General features: G+C 36.3%; 1 protein-coding gene across 2 annotated transcripts in view; it reads left to right on the forward strand.

Annotated features, from left to right (window-relative positions):
- The window catches only part of LOC123878619 (nitric oxide synthase-like protein), a 129,410-nt gene that overhangs the window by 27,146 nt on the left and 93,970 nt on the right, over positions 1 to 8,294 (forward strand). The gene's annotated exons all lie outside the window — the stretch shown is intronic.

Raw genomic sequence — 8,294 nt, forward strand, 5'->3', positions numbered from 1 at the left:
TCGGCTAGGTTGGGCAGCTTTTGGGAAATTAAGTCAAGTCTTCTCATCGTCAATTCCTCAATGCCTGAAAACAAAAGTCTTTAACCAGTGTGTCCTTCCCGTCCTCACCTATGGTGCTGAAACGTGGACACTGACAAACGGCCTTGTCCACAAATTCAAAGTTGCTCAGCGAGCTATGGAGAGGGCTATGTTAGGAGTTTCCTTGAGGGATAAGATCCGAAATGAGGAGATCCGCAGGAGAACCAAGGTCACTGACATAGCCCAAACTATTAGCAAGCTGAAGTGGCAGTGGGCAGGCCATGCTTGTCGTAGAGGCGATGGCCGTTGGAGCCGGAAAGTCCTTGAGTGGAGACCGCGTTTAAGCAAACGTAGTGTGGGACGCCCTCCAGCACGATGGACCGATGATATTAAGCGGCTGGCGGGAAGTGGCTGGATGAGGAAGGCTGAGGACCGGGTGTGGTGGCGCTCTTTAGGGAAGGCCTATGTCCAGCAGTGGACGTCCACAGGCTGATGATGATGATGATGATGATCTACCTACCAAATGTTTTTTGACCATCATTTTATACACAAGAATAATATGACGGTGTTGGTTGCTTGATTGTGGTTCAAAATTGTGTGGATACAGAGTATAACAAGTATTTCTTACGAAAAGCAACACGTATTCCAGAAACCACCAGCCAACATTTTAAAATTTACAGTAATAAGAATAGTGGTTTTCACTAGGACAGACGAAAACTACCTTTTGGCTATAATTATTGTCTATTAAGTGCGGAGGAGTAGCTTTATCCAAGTCTACTCTTATAATATGGGTAGCCTCAATTTTCCTCCAGTGGTTGCCTCAACTTAAGGCTGCTTTAATAGAGACGGAGCTTAACATTCAAAACAAAGTGCAAACTACATATTTTGTTTTCATACTGTACCTTACTAAACTATTCTTCACACTCGTTAAGTTCCGAATTGTCGTTCCTTATCACTTTGGAGTATTTAAACTGTGTGCGTCCTGCGGGAACCTCGCTGAATTCTGAAACTGGTTAATATGAAATATTAAAGCCTGGAACACACAAAACGCGGCGTTAGCGTATCAAAAACTAGTCTTAAAAGTTGTAATACAAGGAACTGTATGAGGCACGTCATGTGGTCAAGGCTATGGCAGAAGTTGCTCAAAAATGGTTCCTATACGCGAAAATATGACCTCACATTTTCTTCTTCTAAAGAATGGCGGCCGTGCAGGACGCTTGCAGTTACAGTAATACCCGTATCACGCTGACTGTAATCGATTTACTATCACTGTCTTGATCCCCACTATCTTTAGTTCCTGTCTCATTCTGGATGGTTTCAGATAAAGCAACATAGAACGCCTATCTATACTAAAATTATAAAAGATAAAGTTTGTGAGTTTGTTTGTGGGAAGTAATCTCTGGAACTACCAAAGCGATTTTGAAAATTCTTTCACCAGTCGAAAATATTGCCTGAGTGACATAGGCAATATTTTATTTAAAAAAAAATAGAAATCCTTACGAAAATTGTAATAAGCTACCAGTGCAAAGCCGGGGCGGGTCGCTAGTAATAAAATATATGGTTATTGCCTCGTCGTATTACAACTTGTAGGAGTTACGTTGGACACGTTATTGTCACGCGTTCTGTGTATCAAAGACTTTAAACTGTCTTCGTCCTGTGGGAACCTCGTCTAATTTCTGGAACGGGTTAAAATGAAATGATAGTTGGGAAATGCATAATTTTGAATGTCTGTTTTTGTAGCCGAAATGCATGAAGTTCGTACGAGCATACGATGTTATCGCTATGGCCGGTGGCGTTCATAACATTATTATTATGATGTAGAGTTTAAAATGCATATTGTAATTCTGTGTTAAAAATCTAGTCGTAGATTTTTGTTATAATACTTATTATCCTTTTGAAACTTTCCATATTTTTGCGAAAAGCTACGTTATTTTTAGGGTTCTGTACCCAATGGATGAAAAAGTAACCAACCACCAACCGTCCACCAACCGTCTGTCTGGCAGCGGCCTGTATCTCATGAACCGTAATAGAGACTGAGTATAGTACCTACAGCTAGTAGCAGTAGTAGTTTGATAGAGTATAGTATAACTCTAACCAAATACTATTTAGTTTATGAGATTAGCCCGTAAAATGCAGCGGAAGTCACTTTATTTTAAAATAATAGTAATTATGTGAAACAATTTTAGAAGATGTACCTACCTAAAAAAATAATATAATTGTGTGAATGACAAGAAAGTAGACAAAGAGAAAAAATGAATAAAACGCTCTTTGTGGTTAACATACATAAACTTTTGTAAGCTGCGTGCAACGGGATTCAAAAGGAGTTGTTCTTTTTGTAAAGGCAAAACAGAAAAGAAAATGTAAATACCGTAAAACCTGAATTAAACTCTTTGTACTTACAAGGGCGTTTGAATTCTAAACAGACAAGTAAAAAAATACAGTATATTTGTCATCCTATCTAATGTTATAAATTGTTTGATATAAAACGTTTTCATCCGCGTGGCGGACTATGGCCTAAACCCTTCTCATTGTGAACGGAGACCTATGCTCAGTAGGGCTCTGGCGATGGGTTGATCATGATGATGATGAATGGATTGAATAGGCATGTTATTCACTAAAAAAATTAAACATACTTAATTCCATTTTAATTACTACCAGTAGATGCCATACTACATAATATGCCTACTTCATTAATTATTGTCAACTAAATATATGAAAGGAAAAGGTGACTGACTGGCTGACTGATTTATCAACGCACAGCTCAAACTACAGACGGATCGGGCTGAAATTCGGCATGCAGATAGTCTACTGACCTAGATGTAAAAAATAAAAATTCTACCCCTAACAGAGTAAAATAAGTGTTTGAAATATTTTTATAATTTGTGATTGTCTTTTTACACTTCAAAGAAATTTCTAAATAATTTTTAAATTCATTATAAATAATTAAAACCCAGAAGACGCAGGTTTGATTTTTGTAGCCGGTTTTGCAATTCTTGATATTATGTATTTGAAAAAAAAAAGCATTTGGTGTGGTCCACGCGGACGAAGTCGCGAGCATAAGCTGGTATTATTGATTCATCAAACACGCTGTATAAGTAATCAGTTTCAAAACAAGCTGTTGTTTATTTGATTCAACACATTGAAAGCTTCGTCTTAGTTAGTAAAGCTTGTGTAAAATGCATGATCAGAAAGCCGATTCTCGCACAAACGGGTACAACATCCCGCGGGAGAGTGCAAACTGAAAGCCGTGTGTGTTTCGCACTGTGTAGATTATTGTTTATTATAGAGCTGTTATACCAATGTAGCTGGTATTAAATCGTGAACACATAAAACAGAATAAATTATCAATAGTATACAGTATCAGTACCAATTACAATCCGGGTATCTTTAAAACAAGAGTGAATAGGCACCTTCTAGGTAAACGCGTCCCATCTTAGACCACATCATCACTTTCCATCAGGTGTGACTGTGGTCAAGCGCTTGCCTATAGTGAATAAAAAAAAAGTAATTAAGTAATTTCACCCTCACCATCTGGGTGCCTGGTATACACATCGACTGGCTGTTGTGCCAGATCCTTTTTTCCACGCACATGCAAACTGTGGAATTTAGATTACAACATGAGGTTATTCAAGGGGTGGACCAACAAATTCCTGAAAGGCCGCCAACGGATCGGCGCGGCGGTACCTCTGGAGCTGCAAATGTTCCTGGGCGGCGGTAATCACTTAACATCAGGTGAACCGCCTGCTCGTTTGATCGCTATGTTTTTTATAAAAAATAGTAATACAAATCTGTTTACATGGCTAATACGGATGCCATTTCGCGTAGGCATATATCCTGAATTCTGATGTTGCTCCATTCTTCAGTTTTCGTTCGAATATTCTCTCCTAAAGCCCCCATAACTTTCCTACAACGGTTTGTACAACCATAGTTATATTAAAGCTAGGTATATAACTTTATATGAACAACTTTGAATTAATTAAAGCAATTTATTAACTGAAACATTTCAATTAGAATGCTATCCGTTGCAACTCATTTAGCATTCAAGCGTTTAGCAATCAACTTTGACCAAAGTTGTTGTCTAAGCATCTGGTGCAGACTGCATCTTCAATTTATATCAACAGGTTAGAATTGGTTTAATATCTCCTAAGATATGAGAGTCTAACCTTTTGCTTAGCTCACCAATCCACGTGCAGTCCCGTTGTCCCCGTGAAAAAGTGTGTCTGCCTATCTCTCTGTAAGTAATAGGTAAAACTCAAGAAATCAAAAATTGTGTAGGTATACAACTACTGTGATAACGGAAATTATATGTTTTTTTTTAAATAGGTAAATGAAATTAATGAAATACTTACGTCGTAGCTTGAAATAATGTATTTGTTTGTACTAAAATGATATTTAACGGCTTAGCTTCACATAATGAATTTGTTTGAACTAAAATAATATTCAAAGAGGAATAATAAAGTTTAAACAAACACTTCTCAGTTTCGCGCTTTCAACAAAAGTTGCAGAAGTGACTGGTTGACAAAACAACAAACTTAAATAAAACGAGAAATAAACCTCGCCTAACTTTACATTGTAAATAAAGCGTTGTAGTAATATTCTAAAATCTTAACGACTGGTTATGCAATGACATAGCGACATTATGCCTAATTTTTTTCCCCATTTAAACAGCTGGGTCACTAGTGCGACCATGTGGCTCTGGTAGAGTGTTAATAACAGCCTCTCATCAGACAAGATCTGATCCTGAAGAAATTATAAGTTCCTAAATGAAACGTGCCGGGGATAGAAGCAAATAGGGGTAAGGGTTTAGTAAAGCATCATTAAGAGGAGTCTCTCCGTCATTCGCTTCATACAAACGTAGTTCCAATTTCATTTGAATATTAAGCAACCTATGTCTATGAAATTTTGCAGACATATTCTAGAAACTAATATCTATGCTGTGGTTTTCCAGATTTCTGTTAAAATATTCGGTTTCAAAGTTACGCGGTCTTAAAAATTTACATACAAATCTTTGAGCCCCTGTAATTTTAAAACTACATTTTTTTAGAAAAATCTAAAACACCACAGACACAGATATTAGTTTCTAGAATAATTCTGCAAAATTTCATGGACTTTGGTTGTTTAATATTCAAATGAAAATTGGAACTACGATTGTATGAAGCAAGTGACGGAGAGAGCCCTGTTAAGTGCTAACTTCTACACAAATAAAAATAAAAGCTTGTGTTAAATGTGTTACAAATGATTACGCTATGCTGTAGTAGACATTGCTAAAATAAATATTATGTTTGCAATAGTATATTTATGTTTACATAAAGTACTATGTATCTAAGGTTTATGTTATACGACGTCTGGCTCCTGCATATCTGTTAATGAACAAAGTTCGAATGTTTCCGCAATAACTAAGTTGTGTACATAAGTATTGAGAGTTCCACTAGGTACAAGAAACATAAATGCACCTATAAATAATCTTAATATGACCGATATGTCCACTTTTGAAAAAATTGGCTAAAACAAACCGACTTTAGCTGAAGTATAGGTAGTTAAACTTGATCACTAAATTAGACTGGTAATTTACGCATCAAGCGAATTGATTAAAAAAAAATTAAAAAAAAAAAAAGAATTATCGACTTCGGTTTATGATTATAAACACAATATAGGTACTTACCTAGTTTTAGAAAAACATCAAATAATACCTACTTGTCGTATTGGGATTTTAAATGGATCGTAGATGTGTGCCAACATAGAATTGTAATGAAAAATTGTTTGTAGAATATTAGGAGCGTTTTCGATAAGAAAAATGCCGTACTTAAGTCATAATATATAGATCTTTTTCACTAGATTTATTTAGGGTCACGTCTACCTCAGGCCGGGTTCATTTGGTCAGGTGACCCTAAAAATTGGCGGCAAGCCTTTTCGATGATTCTCGCGACTTTGTCTCTTATGAGAGAGATAAGAGATAAGAGTCAGCTCGATAAAAGGAGAGGCTTTTATTTTTTTGTTTGCAGCGCGGTGCGTGTTAGATTGTACTTTATTTCATCGTAACTAGATTCGCTAATTATTATTAGTAGTTATTTAAATGTCTTCCCTGAGTGATCCTTCTGCCAGGAAAGTACTGTTGATTACGTAGCCCTCAGCACCTGACTTATATGAACAAAAATAATGTGTTAGCCAAATAAATATGTAAAGGTTAATTATTCCGTTCGTCTATCTGGATCTCTGACAAGCAGCAAGTACAAAAAGCTTCTATCAATTTTACGAGACCCTTGCATAACCAACAGTAGGTGTACACTCGACATGTCGCATAAAATTATACGTAAACTCTTTTTGCAGAATTCATAAACGCTGTTTTCTCATTTCACCGAATGATATTATTTTCTCGCAGAGCGGGACTTACGTTTTGCATATGTATAATATTATAGCTTGACAAATTATGCTCTTGTTTGGTCTTCTCTATCATGCTTTAAACTTTATTTCTGGGAAAAATCCCCTTTCACTCATACAGTTTTGATGCCAGTTTTCCATTAAAATTTTGCGTGATGGTAAATGACAAAAACTGGGAAATGATTGATGCCCAGTTACATGAAAGACGGTTAAAGTAACATTTAAACCTGGTTTACTGTGTCGGCTTTTCCTTTGCTTGTAAAAGTGAAAAGTACGCATTATGATTGTGATTAAAAAACTCTGGACGGGTACAAAATTAGTTGGGCGTACTTCGACTAATCATGTGAGTCCAATCGATAGTTTAAACGCTCAAAGAGTCAAAAACCGTCCGTAAAAGCAAAATGGATTGCAGAAGTCAGGGTTTCTTAAGTTTGGATACTACTTTTAACCTTAACCATAACCATGCATGTATAAATACTGACTTGTGCAACCTACTTTTACTAGAGGTCAAAGTTTAACGGTGACCGTAAAGTAACCTTAGCCACTTAGGTATAAAGCGGGTTGACTTGGAGGGGGTATGGCAGTTTAATCATGTTTGCGAACAAATTGCCTTCGACTCCAGCGGGGTGCAAATAAAAATGCATTTGAGAGCACTCGTTAAGATACGGAGACAAATTTACATAGCGTTTCTTTTAAAATGCACGCTATATTCTTGGAGGGAGGCACGAGGAAACGTGGCTAATAAACATCAATAAAAATATACTTTATATCATATCTTTCGGGAAAGTTTTCGAACTTGTATCCGGGTAACTTAAAAACATGAGTGAATAGGCATCTTCCATGTAAACGTGTTTCATCTTGGGCCGCATCATCACTTTCCATTAGGTGTGATTGTGGTCAAGCGTGTGCCTATAATGAATTAAATAAAACCTGGGTAAACTAAATAGATTTGCTGCGAAACGGTTAGGTATTTCGTAGCTAATATTTTTAGCATCTCAACTAGTTCCTACCTAGGTACTACTTTTATAAAATATTGTATCATTTATTTATCATTCCTTTTTTTTTTTTCTCTCTCGTCTGGCTTTTACAATGATTAGCCAATGTCAAGTTTGTTGTTATTTGTAACAAGTTAGCTAAACTATACAAGTATGGACCCCGTCTGTGCCGGCGCTCGCCGACATACGCACGGTACCCCCTTAGAGCGCTTTCCAGTCAGTTTTAACAAAAAAACCACTCCAAAAAGTCACAACACGCGCGCCAGCAAACGCCACCACAGACGGAGTCCTTATCATTCCTTAATCTACGTATCTGAAATAATTTTGCTGTTTTTCGGGATTGGCCAAAACTAACTTAACTATTGTTAGGTACTACCTAGACTTGGGTACAATAATTATTACTTTTTAATTATTTCATTTATTTTATTTTGAACATATTTCACTAAAACTGTAACCAATTGCCGGTTTAATTTAAGGGCCGATTTTTCAATCGTCAAATAATTTTTATATTAGGAATAAGTTTGACGTTTTGACAGATTTCCTATAGGAACAAGTGTAAATTAAAAATTTATAAATTTTATAAATATTTTAGTAAATCAAAAATAATTAAATCTAAATCTACTTCTTCATCAAGTTCCAGTTGGATTTGAAGGAAGATGACTTTTAATTACAAACGTCTTAACATTAATGTTTGGGCTACAAATCTTATTTGTAGCCCCCAGGGCAATCAATACCAATAGGTTATTAATGAATATTGACTGGCACATCAGGAAACACAAAAGCAATCAGCATAATCCAAGATAATGACATTAATGCAGAATTAATCGGAAATCAGATTCACTTAACCGCTTGTACCTACGTCATTTCCTAATATTGAAGGGTATTTTGGTAAAAGCTTGTGTC

Source organism: Maniola jurtina, chromosome 3, assembly GCF_905333055.1.
Source record: "Maniola jurtina chromosome 3, ilManJurt1.1, whole genome shotgun sequence".
Taxonomy (NCBI): Eukaryota; Metazoa; Arthropoda; class Insecta; order Lepidoptera; family Nymphalidae; genus Maniola; species Maniola jurtina.